This window comes from Mesocricetus auratus, unplaced genomic scaffold (genome assembly GCF_017639785.1).
Source record: "Mesocricetus auratus isolate SY011 unplaced genomic scaffold, BCM_Maur_2.0 Super-Scaffold_6730, whole genome shotgun sequence".
Taxonomy (NCBI): Eukaryota; Metazoa; Chordata; class Mammalia; order Rodentia; family Cricetidae; genus Mesocricetus; species Mesocricetus auratus.
The window spans coordinates 24831318-24848413 of record NW_024429184.1 but is presented as its reverse complement, the minus strand read 5'-3'; the positions used below and the strand labels follow the sequence as shown (position 1 = coordinate 24848413).

Sequence of the window (17096 nt, the reverse complement as noted above, 5' to 3'; positions counted from 1 at the left end):
GATCCATGCAGTAAGTGTTATCAGCCAGATATCCCTCTCTTTGATCCAGGACCTTTTTCTTAGCTTCTAGTTTATGCAGTCCCTTTCTTCTCATGTGATCAAGGTAGCTGGTAACTTGGCAATCATCCCAGGTGGCCTGGTGGGTATAGCGAATAGTCTTGAGAGAGCTAAGTATCTATAGTTACTCAGAAAGGGAGCGTCTAGGACTTCCAGTTGAACAGGTCACTGGTCAAAAAGGGAAACATCCATAAATGGGAGCAGGTGTTTCTCACTCTGATCCTTTGGCTCAAAACAAATGAGTCTAGAGGGCTTGTTGGAGGGGAAGAAAAAGAACTGCCAGGGTCTGGGTTGAGTCTGGACTATCCAGGGAGTTAGTCAAGACATCTGGATGTAGGGAAGGGGCATAGTTAGAGTCAGTGCAGGTATGTAGGGGAAAACACAATTTTGCTTCCCCCCAGTTAAACAAAGTTACTCTCATTTCTAATTAGCATTCTTTTTATTCTTTAATTTTTCCATACAGTGTATTCTGATGCGTTTTTTCTTCCTCAACTTCTCTTAGATCCTCCCCACCTCTGTACCCACCCTACAGAAAATAAACAGGTAAAAACACATATTGAGAAAAAAGAAAATAAACAGGCAAACAAAACAAATAAGCAAAACACCAGAAACTCACACATGAAACACAACAGAAAACTTCACAAAAGCACTAAATCAGAATAATATGCAAGCAAAAATCTAATAAGACTTGCCCAAACAAAGCATTGAGACAAAAAGTCTACAAAAACACTATTGAGTCTGTTTTGTGTTTACCATCTAGAAGTGTTGTTAATGTACCCAGGGAGACTCCCTTGGAGAAAACTACTTTTTTCTTGGGAAGTGGGTATAAATTGCAGTTTCTGAAAGTTTATATGTGCATCATATATAAATGTGTCTGGAGACCACTGTTTGCTTGGAGCCATCCATCCCCTCTGGCTTACAGTCTTTTCATCCCCTCTTCTGCATAACTCCCTCAACCTGTAGGGGAGGAGCTTAACGAAGATATCCCATTTCTGACTGAGTGTTCCAAAATCTCTTACTCTTTCCACATTGCCCAGTTGTGGGGTCTCTGTGTTAGTTTCTGTCTACTGCAAAAGGAAACTTGTTTGATGATGGCTGAGTGAGAAACTTACCTGTGGCTATAGCAGAATTGTTATGATAAAGCTTGAGGGGACCTTTGCTGGGGGACCTTAGTAGATTCCATGGCAGGCAAGGGTGATCAAGGCGGAAAGACAAACCTGCCAGGCAGATGGAACATACATGAGAAGTTTTATTAGAAAGGGGAGGAAGAGGGAAGGAAAGAGAAAAGAGGTAAAGAGACACAGACAGAGAGAGGACAGAAGGGAGGAGGGAGACAGGAAAAGTCCAGTCTGCCTCAGGGGAACAGCAGGAAAGAGAGCAGGAAAGAAAGGGTGGAAAGAGCTGGAAGAGAGAAGCAGGGGGAGAGCGTAAGTAGGCTGAGGTCTTTCTTTTAAAGGGGTCCTTTGCTCCTACATGCAGACTGGCACTCATGGAACCCTGGGCTGACCAGGGTACTGCCTGAGTGCATTCTGCCAGGACAGGGGCAGGCCAGCATAATGCCTGAATCCTTACAAAAATGTCATTAGGAATAATTTTATTGCTATGCTCCTTTTGCAGAGCATTTGCATCTCTCCTAGGCCTAAGGCCTATCCAGTATCAGGTTCTTGGGCACCTGAGCAGTATCAGGCATGTGTTCCTTCTCAGGGAGTGTGTCTGAAATCCAGTCAGGTAACTGTTGGTCATTCCCACAACATATATGCCACTATTGCCCCAGTGTATCTTGTAGGCAGGTCACCATTGTAGATCACAGGGTTTGTAGCTGGGTTGATGTTTACCTTTCTCCTCTGGTACTGTGCAGAGGACCTTCCAGTACCATGAACACTAGTACTAGAGTGAAGCCTATAGTTAGGTACCTGCTTGACGTCTCTTGTAGTTCTGGAAATCTAAACCATTCTCATGGGTTGAATTGGCATGTTGGCAGGACTGTGCACTGCCTGGCTGAATGTCAGGAAAAATCCGTTTCTTGTCTTTTGTAGTCGGGAGCTGCGTTACCATTTGTGGCTTGCCCAACTTTAAAGTCATTGCTTGCTTCTGTGGCGTACCACCAACTTCTTTGTCAAACATTTTTTTATCTAAAGATATTCTATACGTTTTATCCCTTTTAACTAAAAATAAAAGTGATAGTGTAGGTATAAGTGATAACAGAGAAATTACTGAACTAGGCAGAAAGAAAGATTTATTGGGGTCAAGCTGCCAAAGCCATCTTTTGGGGACCAAAGAGAAGAGCAAAATGGCAGAAAAGCAAGCAGATTTTATGTGACAGTAATCAGGGTGGGGATTTGAGCTAATAAAGGCTGTCCATAGACATGGATCTATCTGCAGTCTCCTACATGCTAGCATCCAGTTATGCCATCACCATTTGTTGAAGATGCTTTCTTTTTTCTTTTGTATAATTTTAGCTTCTTCGTCAAAAACCAAGTGCTCATATGTGTGTGGGTTACTCATACATGTGTGGGTTAATATCAGGGTTTTCTATTCTATTTCATTGGTCTACCTGTCTATTTTTGTGCCAATACCAAGCTGTTTTTAGGACTATAGCTCTCTAATAGAGCTTTAAGTCAGGGATGGTGATGCCTCCAGACGTTGCTTTGTTGAACAGGGTTGTTGTGGCTATCCTAGGTCTTTTGTTTTTCCATATAAAGTTGAGAATTGTTCTTTCAAGGCCTGTGAAGAATTGTGCTAGGATTTTAATGGGAATTGCATTGAATCTGTAGATTGCTTTTGGCAAGATTGCCATTTTTACTATGTTGATCCTATCTATCCAAGAGCATTGGAGATCTTTCCACTTTCTGGTGTCTTCTTTAATTTCTTTTTTTAAAAACTCAAAGTTCTTGTGATTCAGGTCTTTCACTTGTTTGGTTAGCGTTACCCCAAGGTATTTCATGTTTGTGGCAATTATAAAGGGTGATGTTTCTCTGATTTCTTTCTCAGCCCTTTTATCGTCTGTATATATTAGGGATACTGATTTTCTTGAGTTGATCTTGTATCCTGCCACTTTGCTGAAAGTATTTTTCAGCTGTAGGAGCTCTCTGGTAGAGTTTTTTGGGTTACTTATATAAACTATCATAGCCAGATGGCCTCAGTGCAGAATTCTGCCAGAAATTCAAAGATCAACTTATATCAATTCTCCTCAAAGTAGTCCACACAGTAGAAGCAGAAGGGGCTTTGCCAGACTCTTTTTGTGAGGCTTCGGTAACCTTGATACCCAAACCACACAAAAACAAAACTAAGAAAGAGAACTTTAGACCAATATCCCTCATGAACATTGATGCAAAAATACCCAATGAAATACTGGCAAATTGGATCCAAGAACACATGAGAAAAATCATCCACCATGATCAAGTAGGCTTCATTCCAGGGATTCAGAGTTGGTTCAACATACTAAAATCCATCAGTGTAATCCACCATATAAACAAGCTGAGAAACAAAAATCACATGATCATCTCACTAGATGCTGAAAAAGCCTTTGACAAAATCCAACACCCCTTCATGATAAAGGTCTTGGAGAGATCTGGAATAACAGGAACATACCTAATCACAATAAAAGCTATATATAGCAAACCAACAGCCCACATCAAACTAAATGGAGAGAAACTCAACACAATTCCTTTAAAATCAGGAACAAGACAAGGCTGTCTACTCTCTCCATACCTCTTCAATATTGTACTTGAAGTTCTAGCCAGAGCAATAAGACAACAGAAGGAAATCAAGGGGATACAAATTGCATGACAATTCTTATAAAGGAAAACATTTTAATTGGGCCTGGCTTACAGTTTCAGAGATTTAGTTCATTATCCTCATGACAGGAAGCATGGCAGCATGTTGGCAGACATGGTGTTTGAGAAGGAGCTGAGAATTCTACATCTGGATCCGCAGGAGCAGGAAGAAACAGTCCCTCTGGGCCTAGCTTGAGTATATGAGACCTCGAAAGCCCACCCCCAAGTGACATGCTTCCTATAACTATGTTACACCTATTGCAATTAGGCTACACTTCCCATTAGTTCCAGTCCCTATGAATCTATGGAGTCATTTTCATTCAAACTACTGCACAATTTAAATAACAACAAAACAAAAAGAAACCCAAACAAACAAAAAGAGCCAGGCAATGGTGGCATAAATCTTTAATCCTATCACTCAATAGGCAGAAACAGAGGGATCTCTGAGTTTGAGGCTAGCCTGGTCTACAGAAAGAGTTTCAGGACATCCAGGGCTACCCAGAGAAACTGTTTACCCTCCCCTCCCTAAAAGATGATGGGTTTTGGAGAGATGGCTTAGGCTTAGCCATTGAAAGCACTGATGTTCTCCCTGAGGACCCAGGTCCAATTCCTAGCGCTCATAAGGAGACTCCCACTTATTCTGTAACTTTAGTTTTAGTGGATCTGGCACCCTCACAACAGACATACATGCAGACAGAACTCTAATGAACATAAAAATAAATCTTTTAAAAATACTGTATCATTTGCTTGTAACATATACATCTTCTGTATCGAAAATTATTGTAATGCCATAATGCTTTTATGGTGAGAGACTTTTTGATTATGCATAGCTGCAACCTACAGAGAGGGGATGAGTGGGGTTGGCTTGCTGCTGCTAAGTTGTCTGATAAAGCTAAGGCCCACCATCAAGGTAATCACAGAGATCTGAGAAAGGTAAATTTGAGTAGGAAGTATAGACCAATTGACCTCTTTATCAATTGGGAAAGAGAAACTTCCCTTCTAAATGGACAGCCAACCTTGGCTCTTCCGTGGTTATCTTTATGACTTTCTTGGGTTCAGAAGTCCAGGACAGCATAAATTTTTGGCCACAAGACTCCTGCAGAAAAGGGATTTGGGAAACTGACATAGTTTTGTTGGGCAATGAGGGGCATAGATTTTCAGTTTCCCAATTTCCCACAGTTTTGAAAGGGAGGGTCATGATGGTGGGCAAGATGAAGGGCAATTACTATGGTTGCCACATTTGAAGCTAGTAAGTTCCAGGTGAAGTCTACTGCCCCATCTTCCTTGGAGGAGACTTTAGGGCTTCTGCCAGGATCTGGCATTTCTATTTATCCGGGAAGCTTTTTTCATTAAACACCTCAAATGCCATATTTAGTAGCTCTCTCTGAGGGGTTTGAGGACTAATCTAATCTAATAAGTATACCTGATTTTAACCAAACTTTAACCAGCCTCCAGCAGCACAGGACTCAAAGGGAAATCCACAGTTAGTGCATACTAGACTTTTCTATCTGAGGGGTTTAGGGGACAAGACATTCACATTTTCTTGATGGTTTCCTTCTTTGTTCTATATTCTTCTTTTGTATTTCTTAACTCTATCTAGAAATGTCCTTCTGTCTCTGTAGATTTTCCTTCTTCTAATTCTCTTGATGGTCTCCTCCTAATTCTCCCATGTTTTTTTTTTCCCTTCTAACCCATTTTATCTCTTTCTAACTCTATTCTTTCTCTTACAGTTTATATACCCCAGCAAAATCTTTCAGGCAATATAAAAATTGCAATGTGGTTGCATTCTGTTTTTCAAGTGGATGAATACAAGTAAAAAACAGCATGCTTCCCATATTTCTTACATGATTAAACTTTTTACATATTACAGGTGAAAAACAAGTTATCCCAAGAACCCACATAAATGCTTACCCAAGCAGCTTGTTATAGATTAACAAGTGTAGGCAAGGAACGTATTCTTCTCAGTTAGGTTTTTTACTGGCAGGCTATATTTTGGAGTTACAAAGAAAGGGCCAGTTACTTTATTAATTATCTTGAAAGATAATATTATAAAGAATCTTAAAGGAGTTACAAACCTAAACTTTTATATATGAAAAAGAGTCAGTCAGCTCTACTTTAAATCTTTAGGTTACATATTCACTCATCAATAGTTTTTTATATCAGGAGATTGAGGGGAGAAATGTGTATAAGGAATTAATCATCACCTTTGGTCATCAACCAATCCTAGCAAGAAAAGTTCATCAGCCAGTAATAATTTGACTGTCTTGTTCTTGTTTCCTGGCCTTAAAGAGTTCCTCACTCAACTATGTCCTTTCTAAAACTTTAGATTGTCCTCTTAGGTTTTTTCACCTCAAAGCTATTATCAAAACATCCGATCTAACCTGAAGTTACTATAAGGCTTTGTTTCAGCTACTGACACACAATTAAACCTGTGACTGCATCTTTCAGCATTAAGATTAGGGAATTCAAGTCAGACTGGCTCCTGGGACTCAATTATTTTTCTTAATCATTAACTTGAGCTACCTTCTATTTAGCTCCTTAAGTGAAACTCATAGGCCCTAGTGGTGCCATATTTCCTTGTATTTATTTTTATTCATCAAAACTCTGTATAAGCTAACATTATTATTATTATCATCATCGTCAATTAAACAGTACAGCTTAGGGAGGAATCATCTTCATAATAATCCTCAGGTAAAAATGCTCAGTAGAACAGAATGTATCCATTGTATAAACACACTAAGTACAGACAGTGGGGATCTGCCCACACCCATTACACCATGTTAGATACCAGAGAAAGGTGGCAGCAGCAAACATGTAAAGACACAGCAGGAGCAAAAGAATTCTGAGGTTTGTGATCTCGGGGCCTTGCCTGTCTGAGATTCACCCATCAGGGATTTACCTCCTGGTGGGCTGATACCCTGAAGTCAGCTGCCATCTGCTGCTTCTCTGACATGGCACTAAACCTTTACTACACGCAGAGACATAAGTGATTAGACATATGTTTCTGTAACCTGAGTAGACCATTATAACTTTAGGAATTTAAAAATCTTAATTATCAAATGTGTTGTTTTTAAGTTCTATTTTCCATAAACCTTGTTCATGGTTTTGTCTCATCTCTTATTTTTCACTCTCAGGACAAAAATTATCATACAAAATCCATTCTAATCCCAAATATCTTGGAGGCCTGCTGTTATCTCATTAATGTAGGGAAAACAAACCATCTTGCAGACCAGGTATTGCCTCTTTAGTCTATACGAGTAGGTACAATGAGATCAGTGGGTACAGTAGGACTAGCTATGGGTGCTTCCATAGTTGGTTTATGCCACATGGTCACTTTAAGATGGAGATGAAGTAGCCGGGTGGTGGTGGCGCACGCCTTTAATCCCAGAGCAGCAAGCCACTTGGTTACTGTTTAGTCCAAGCTCATTGGGCACAGACCATTTTCTTTTGCTAGAAAAATGCCTAGAAACTTAGAGTTTAATGTGCTGTAGCAAATTAAGATTACTTGTACAGTTGGGCAGTAGTGGCACATGCCTTTAACCCCAGCACTCAGGGGACAGAGGCAAGAGGATCTCTGTTAGTTTGAGGCCATCCTGGTCTACAGAGCAAGTTCTAGGACAGCCAGAGCTACACAGAGAAGCCCTACCTTGAAAAACAAAACAAACAAAACAAAATCAAAACAACAACAGAAAGATTACCTGTATATAGACTTATTTATCCTTTCTATTATAACTTTTAAGCTAAATTTTTATTGCAGATTTTACAGATTTCATTTTATGAACCACCCCCAATGAACTTACAAATCCTGAGATACAGAAAGTTTGCACAGGGGTCTCCTACAAACCTTGAGATAAACTTTATACTTTAGCAAAAGTTTTAGAGGTGTAAGAGAGTTAAAACCAAGAAACAAGAGTATGAGGTAATCCCTGTCGGCAGTTAATTTTTTAGCTGTTTTTAAGCACACTACGGTGTATTTTCCTGGGCTGTTGTGTTTTGCTCTCCTTCCTGTCATAGAGTTAGGGAAGAAAAACAAAACAAAACAAAACAAAACAATCAAACCAAACATAAAACAAAACTATCCTACTGCTTTTCTAGTAAACAGAAACCTGCCTCTAGGCTTGTTTACCTGGTAGCAGTCCTTCTGTATACCAGCACTGCCTCTTGGGAGAGGCTGAGGCATTCTGGACCTAACATGAGGTATACAGAACTATGAGGTAGTCTTATTTCCCCATCTAAAGAGCCTTAATGTAATAGGATGTTAAAAATTATGTGAAAGATTTCTATATAATATAAAATCATGGATACTTGGCATGTTTAGGAATTTACTTTTAACCTTATCCTCATTATTATAGTTTACCTGACATTTCTAATTATGTCATAATAATTAGACATTAGTCCTAATGTCGAGTATGATTTCTGATTCTGTTTTGGTAAGATTTGTAAATTGTCTGTTGGGTATTATATTAAAATCAAATTTTAAATGTGAAGTTTGGGGCTTTGATCAGATCAAGAACATTTAATATAAAAATTGCCAATTTTCTTAATTTTTTTGTTCAGAAATGGGTAGAACTTTTTGATGAACTTAGTTTTATTAATTGAAAAGTGGTTGGTTTTCACTATGATAAGATAATGCCATAAATTATTGGTGCTCTTTTTAAAATACTAAGTTGCATGCAAATTTAACCTTTGGTTTTGAGTTGGTTAATGCCCTAAATGTCAGTTCCTATAGTTCTATTCTTGGGGATTCCTTCTGTCTAGTGACCATTCCTCTAGCCTCTTGTCAGATGGCATTTCCTGCTGTCAGTATTCTTGGAGTAAGAAAGGTAAAGGAGGGGTTAGAGAAATGGCTTAGAGATTAAGAGTGAGTGCTGCTCTCACAGTTAGCTTCCAGCACCCATGCTGGAGCTCACTACTGTCTGTAACTTCAGCTCCAGGACATTCAGTGGCATCTTTTGACCTCTGGGGGCACTGTACTCACATGCACATAATCCACACACAACCTACAAATATACGTATAATTAAAATCTTAAAGGATATGTAAGGAAGGTAAAGGGGTATAGCCCTACTCTTTATAAGGTAAACTCTCCCAAACTCCAGGTTTGTTTTCCTGTGCTTGAGTTTTTGAACTGGAGCTTCTCATGAATGTTTACATAGAATAGACATACCTTTTGCTGTTCTTCTCTGAGGCAGGGACTGAGGTACTCAAAGCTTGGCTTTAACCTGCAGTGTTTCCTCTGGTACCACAGAGACATTCCAATGGCAGAGGAATGTTAAAAGATGAATGTTAATTAATGTGTGTAATATATGCCTGTGTAGGTTTTTCCTGTCTGCCATCTATCTAGATATCTATCATGTATTTGGCACGTGCGCACGCACACACGCACGCACGCACGCACCCATCCATCCATCCATCCATCCATCCATCCATCCATCCATCCATCCATCCATCCATCCACATTTGTGAAAAAAAATTGCTTGGCCACAGTATGTTTGGTGCTAGTTACTTAAAATGTGGCAAGGAATTATTTTTGTTCTGTTACATTCTTATTGTATTGAATCACTTAGGTAGATGTCAGTTCTGTTGTAAAAAATATAATGCTGTAAATTTTGATGGAATATTAAAGGCATGGACATTGGTACTAAATAAACTAATAACATTTCTAATTAGGCTAAAGCAGCAAAAGTGAGCTTAGGAAAAATGTTTAACTTTTGATACAACGGCATTTATTTATTTATTTATTTATTTATTTATTTATTTATTTTGGTTTTTACGAGACAGGGTTTCTCTGTATTGTTTTGGAGGCTATCGGTCCAGCCCAGCCTCGAACTCACAGAGATCCGCCTACCTCTGCCTCCTGAGTGCTGGGATTAAAGGCGTGCGCCACCACCGCCCGGCAATACAACGTTATATTTTAAGAGCAGTTTTAACTTCATTTTATTATTTGTGCAGGTGTGTGCGTGCGCGTGTGTGTGTGTGTGCTTGTGTGCGTGTGTGTGCGCGTGCACATACAGAACACATAGTATCATAGTATGCTTGTGAAGGTCAGAGGACAACTTGCTGGGTTCATTTTTCCTTCGACAATGGGGAGTCCTGGGATTAAACTAAGGTTATCAGACTTTGAACCAGGTTCTTTTACCCACTGAACCATCTTGGCAGCCCAATACTTTTAGAAATATGACTAAGTGCCATCCAGACAGTTGCTTATTACTTTTAGAAGAAAAAGATGAATCCAGGCTTTAATAGATAAACAAAAGCTTAGAATATTTCTCCATTTTTATAAAGAAATGTGCTAGTATCAGATTTTGAAATGAACACAGTAGTTATTAATCATTAAAACAGTCCTGACTCAAAGCAGGCTAAATTTTGCACAGTTGTAGAAAGTTAACTGCAAAAGTTAATTCCAGGATTATTTATTTAGTCAGCTGATTCTCAGACTACTCCCAAACCTCCAAAATTCTAGGTGTCTGCAAATTGCTTTACCACGTGGAGTCAGTAGGGGGGGAAGTCTTGAGTACCTCAGCAGCTCAGACTTAGTTCTGTGTGTAGCACAGCTCATGGTTGCTCCTTTGAGAGGTTGCTAGCGATGTCTCTTCATTGCAGAATCAAGATCACTTTTTAGTTTCTTTTTTTTAAAAAACTCCACCCACTAGTGCAATGATTCTCAACCTGTCAGTCAAGACCCCTTTTGGAGGATGGAGTTGAATGACCCCTTCACAGGGGTCGCAAATCAGATATCCTGAATATTAAATATTTATACTATAATTTATGAAAGTAGCAAAATTACAGTTCTGAAATAGCAAAGAAAATAACTTTATGGCTGGGGGTCCCCACAACATGAGGAATTGTATTAAAGGGTATTAGAAATGTTGAGAACCACTGGTCAGCTCTAGTGTTAGTCTATATGCCTACTGTTTCTTTTAGTATTTCTGTGGTGTCTCTTTGTCTCTATTTTAGTCTTTTGCATTTCTTCTGTCTCATTCAGGCTTCATCTTTTTGTTTGTTTGTTTTTGTTTTGTTTTTCAAGACAGGGCTTCTCTGTATTGTTTTGGAGGCTGTCCTAGAATTCGCTCTGCAGACCAGGCTGGCCTCGAACTCACAGAGATCCACCTGGCCCTGCCTCCCAAGTGCTGGGATTAAAGGCATGCACCACCAATGCCCAAACTGAAGGTAGGGCTTCTTTTGTGCCACATAAGTAGTCTGTTAAGAATTTTTTTTTAATTTAAAGGTGACTTTCTTGTATGATATATCAACAGTATGTCCTAATTGCTTTTAAAGGGCAGAATTTTATTTTTGGAGCTTAAGAAGGTCAAGATTAATGTACTGACAGATTGGTGTCTGGCAAGGGCCCTTGACTTGGTCCACAGAGGGCCATCTTCTTACAGGGCCCCTTGAGGTAGGAAAAGGACCTGGTTTCATTCATAATGAAACTAATGACATCATCTATCTAATTGCATGTAAAGTCTTATCCAGTGTTTCAGTTCTGTGTGTGTGTGTGTGTGTGTGTGTGTGTGTGTGTGTGTGTGTGTGTGTGTGTGTGTATATGTTGTGGGGGATCAGGCAAGGACAAGTCAGGTGTGCATATGGAGGCCAGAGGACAGTTTTGGGGAGTTCTGGCCCTCTCTTTTCAAAGGTCTCATCTTCTAATGCCTTCATATGCTATCATGTTTGGATTAGGGTTTTACTCTAGGAATTGCAGAGGACACAAATAATCTGTAAATACTAGTTTGAAATTTTGAAATGTCAGGCTGGAGAATGTAATGTCTCAGTGGTTAAGAATACATACTACTCTTAAAGAGGATCTGAGATTGATTCCCTTGTTAGGCAGCTCAGACCTCCCTGTAACTTCAGCGAATCTGTACTTCACAGGCACCTACACTTACATCATGTACTCCCTGCCACATAATATTAAAAATAAAATAAAGTTTAAAAATTGAAATGCCAAGAGAGCATCCCTCATTGTGGGATGGGACTCAAAGTCTGGACTCTTGGGGGAGGGTCTAGGCCCTGCCCTGGATGAAATGACAGACACTGGAGATCCGCCATGGAGAGCCTCACCCTCTCTGGGGATTAGAGTGGAGATTGGGTGGGGGGCTGGAGGGCCTGATGGGGAGGGAGAGGGAACTGGAATTGACATGTGAAATAAGCTTGTTTCTAACTTAAATGAAAAAAACACAGGAAAAAAAGAAAATAAATAAATTTATAGGTTTAGGGTAAAGCAAGTAAAAAGATCTGCTACTTATAATGTTAATTGAGGAAACATGACTAAAGATATGTGCACAGAAAGTTTTAAATCAAAACATAGTAAGTACAGGTTAAAGCAAGCACACTGTTGGCGGAAGAAATGGGCATTCGATAACAGGAAACATAAGCTGTAGTCCATGAAATTCTTAAGATAATTGACAGCATGTCCAACCGTGAGAGCAATGATAAACAGACTTTAAATCTGTGCTTAATAGCAAATGCATAATCCGCTTAGGCCTAGATTTCTGTCTTTGGTTTCTTAAGACCATATAGTATACTTTATAACATACTAAGATTTATGATTTACAGCACACACAAGGATGGTCTTACTCAAATCAAATCTCAGAGCAGTGGATAATGGATATTTCAGATCTATAGGCAAAAGAGCAAAACTGCAAGCAAGGAAAGATCTAGGAAGATAAAGTAGGAAGCCCATGGAAAAGATGCTGCTCTGAAATTCATTATTCCTCCATTTAATAAATTATTATAAAATAAAAAATTGAAATGCTAGTTATACTTGAGAAAACATTTGAATATTTTGAGAAAATTTGTATTTTCTGTAAAAGAAAATGAAATTTTTTTTTTTTTTTTTTGGTTTTACGAGACAGGGTTTCTTTGTATTGTTTTGGAGACTGTCAGTCCAGCCTGGACTCGAACTCACAGAGATCCGCCTGCCTCTGCCTTCCGAGTACTGGGATTAAAGGCGTGCACCACCACCGCCTGGCCAAGAAAATGACTTTTTATTTTCAATATAAACCTATTTTCTGCCTAAGGTTTCCATTCAGTTCAGGCGTTTAAACTGAAATTGTTTTAAAAATCCTTTTTCAGATTGAGCCCCTTTGCTGTCATCAGTCTGTTTTATAAATCAAATAGGTCCTTCTAGACTGCTAATTGTTTTGGCTTTAGTTCTGCACTTTCATTGCCATTTTATCACTCATTATTTTGTGGTTTGTTACTGAAGAATGTCTGTTTTAAACAGTAACTTGACATTTTAATATAAGTAGTAGGTCTTTTACTTGATAACTATTAGATCATTTAATTTACAGAGTTGATGCTAACATTAAATCTTATCAGATTTTAAAGGCTATTTTAGTGGTAATTTAGGTAGTATATTGTACTTTTTATTGTACATTAAATTGTATAGTAATCATTAAATTGATTAATATTTTGAAAACTGTCTTCAGTATTCTACCATCCGTCCGTCCGTCCGTCCATCTTGGGCAAGATCTAACTATGTAGCCTTGGTTAGTTTGTATATTCCTTTGTAGACCACGACAGGATGTTCTTGAACGTAAATGGATCCTTCTGCCTCTGTCTCCCAGTTCTGGGATTAAAGGCATGTGATACCAAGCCTGACTTGGTTTTACTTTAATCTTGTGGAAATACTTAATATTTCTAGATAAGAATTTTTATGCAGCGAATTAAAAAAAACAAAAGAATTATATAGAGTAGATTCACAGTTGAGGTAAGGACAGAAATCTTGCATCTGTTTTTGTTTACTTTTAGAAAAACTACTTGTAGTGACAAGATACAGCAGTTAGTAAAACACTTAATTGCTTCAATATGGAGTCCAGAGTGTTTACTCTAAAGTAGTAGTGATACAATTATTTTATAATGTGTTTTTTCAAAGTTGGGCAGCTTGATTTTATGCTGGCATTAATCAATTTGCATGTAAATTTAGAGTCAGCTTTGGTTTTAATATTTCATTCTTGTAAAATATTAATATTTTTATTAAATTTTTACTACTGCTGGGTCTAATGACTGTTATAGATAGATTGTAAAATGAAAGCTGGAATTAGTCTAAATGTCTTGTCTTGAAGTACATGACGAATTACAGTGGTTTTTCTCTCTAGCAGGGTGGTGTTGCCATGGTGAGAGCTTCTGTTTCCATGACATTTGCTTGCATATTTTGATAGGCCTTCAGCTGAAGAAGGGCTCTGTTTCCTGGCAGACTGGAAAAGTGTCATCTCCCTACCCCCACCCTGGAACTATGCTGCTTTTTCAATTGAGAAATATAAGCATTTTTGAGGAATTGTAATAGGAAAATGTCAAGAAAGAAAATACACCTTGTTCATTTTAAGCATTTTTTTTCTTGTTCAATTTTCAGAGCATAGTAATTCATAGCTTCTTGGTGTAAGGAAGAGAAAGAAGAAAAACACCACTTAGTTTTCATAATTCATAAATAATATATGCCTCCCAGTGAATTTTGTGGACAAAATAAACTTACAGATGATTAATTTGCAACCAGTCTTAACTGGATTTAGATATACATATATTCTTCCTGTACTATTATACAGTTAAAATAGTTGGTCATGATGACATGTTGAAGGCTCAGAAAGGGGAAGTAAACATAAATAATGACTTTAGAAAATGAAAGGATCAGTGATGTCTTTGAGGGTAAAAATCTGAACATATTAAGTGAATTCTCAAATAGACGATCGCTAAACACCTAAGGAATCAGATAGCTTTTTAAAAATATTGGTACTCTATTGTTAATGTTGAAACATTAATGGAAGATTTTTTTTAAAAGAAGAATTTACAGTGGTATACTTAGTTTCAACTTTTCACTAGATAATATATTCATAAAAGTGTAACAATGAATCCAAAAGTGATATATGGGACAGGCCTCTTTATACTTTTCCTCTTCCTTAGTTATTAATATTATTATTTTCTTAAAGTTTTAGATAGCGTCTCATTGTGTAGCCTAGGCTAGCTTCAAGCTCCCTGAGATCTTGTCTCTGCTGCTTGGTAGTACAATTAAAGTCATGTGCCCTCATGCCCTCAATTCCGGTTAGGTTATTACCTATGTTTGCATGGTTTCCTTATTCACACCTCAGCAATTACTAGTACATTAATGCATTCATAGTTCACTCCACTTTCGAAGCTCCTATTATTTTGTACTTTACATTTTAGTATTCATCCAGATATTTCTATTTTAACATATACTTAATGGTAAGATTTTTATCATCCATAGGGTCATAGAATCATAATGAAAAGATAGGGCTGGTTTTCTACTCTGTCACTTATGCTTGGAACAATTCCACAGATTGGGAGGTCTTTAAAAATAAACATTTTGCAGATAATGTATGAATGTTTTTCTTCTGGGACTGGTGATTGAACACATGGTGTAGTGTCGTCTTGCTTCGCCAGTGAACTTGCAGTAGTGGCCACATCCTAGGGGCCGCTATGTACGTGGTCTGGTACTTGCTAAGTCCCTGAGCTGTTCTCAACTCAATATTGTACAAGTTTGAAAGAAGAAATCGGATTTTGTGCTTTATCTAATTAAATTAATTAATTAATTTTGAGATAGGATCTTACTGTGTATCCTTGGCTGGCCTGGAGCTAGCTGACTGTGTAGACTATGTTGACTCATGAACTCACTTGAGATCCATCTGCTTCAGACTCCGAAGCAGTAGTTTATTTATTTGGGACATTTTCTATATTTATTATGTGTTTGGTTGCTGTGCCTTCATTCTGTGCACCTCTTAATGTGGTGCTGGTGGAGTCCAGAAGTGGGCACTAAATTCCCTTGGAACTGGGGTTGCACTTAGCTGCTGTATGGGTATTGGGGGTTGAACCCACTTCTCTGGAAGATCAGCGGGTGCTCCTAGCTGCTGAACAATATCTCCAGCCCCATGCTTTACTTTTGAAGTTCAGAATTTTAGTAGTGCATTCTGTTGGTAGGCCATTGTATTTGGTAAGAGTTATAAACTGAAGTAGTTTAGACATGTGATTACATAAGTGATTCATGTTTCTTTCATATGCTACCTAGGTATGTTACTTTGCCTGGAGAAGCCTTGCTGACAGACAAGCTTGAGTTCCTCTGCTGGCCCCAGAGCATTTAATTTATTGAAGTTCAGTGATGTTTGAGATTTATTTTCTTTCTTTGTTTTAGTAGACTGGATGTGTCCTCCAGGCAGACACCGAGTCTGCCTTGTTTTTGTTTGTTTGTTTGTTTGTTTTGTTTTTGTTTTTGTTTTTGGTGCCAGTACAGATTGTTTCCCAGAGATATGGTTGCGCACTATGTCATGGGTGCACTTTGAATACATTTGTTACTCAGTTTTTCTCGGGTCTATCTGCTCTTCCCTTTTATTTATTTTTTTAAATTTATAATCCTCAGCTTATATTTTCCTTCCTCTGGGGAACTCCAGTCTTCTTGACAATGCTGTTTTTATGCTCTCATGTCATTAAGTTGTTCAGTTGGTTTTTAATGAACTTTTGCCTGCACTCTGCCTCTGGTTTCTAGCAGAAGTTGGTGTTGTGCCTGGTTGATAAGTACTTGTTGAGGGTGAGGCGTGAATGAATGCATGCTTCAGATCAGTATTTGGGTAGTCTTACTTTCTGGATGGTAGTTGATGGTATCTGTGGGAGTGATGCTTGCTGAGCTGGTGCTACATGAACCTGGGGCATGCTACAGAACCTCCAGAACTTTCAGAGCAGCCTTGGGGAACTCTGCCTTGATAATTCTTTTATAACATTTTAATTTGTACATTTGTAGACATATAGGACTTCAGAAGATATCAAAGAGATAACACCTTTAACTATTCACATTTTAAATTCTTTATTTTGTGATATTTTTGACTTACACAAATGTGCATTATTAAAAAAGATTTATTTTTATTTCATGCATATGGGTGTTTTGCCCTGGTTTTGTGTGTTTGGTACGTAAGGAGGCCTGGTGCCTAAGATAGTGTTGGATGACCCATAACTGGAGTTAGAGGAGACTAAACCATCATGTAGGTGTTGGGAACTGAACCTGGGTCTTCTGTAAGAGCGGCAAGTAGTCCTAACGTCTTTTAACCATCTTTTCACCCCCTAAATTGTGTATTTTAAGGTGTTCATCTTGCTGTTTTGATAATCATTGTATAATCAACTCATTCCATATAATTAACACGAATCATCTCTAATTTACTAGTTTTGTGCCATTGTTTGGTCAACTTTCATGCCCTTTTCACCTCCTTATATTTCCTGGCAACACCATCTTTCTTGCTATTTTCATGAGTGCTTATTTTAGATTGCAC

The 17096-nt window shown here is 38.3% G+C and overlaps 1 protein-coding gene across 4 annotated transcripts in view; it reads left to right on the top strand.

The window, feature by feature from the left end:
* Positions 1 to 17096, top strand: part of Rngtt (RNA guanylyltransferase and 5'-phosphatase) — a 186412-nt gene that overhangs the window by 64861 nt on the left and 104455 nt on the right. The window lies entirely within an intron of this gene.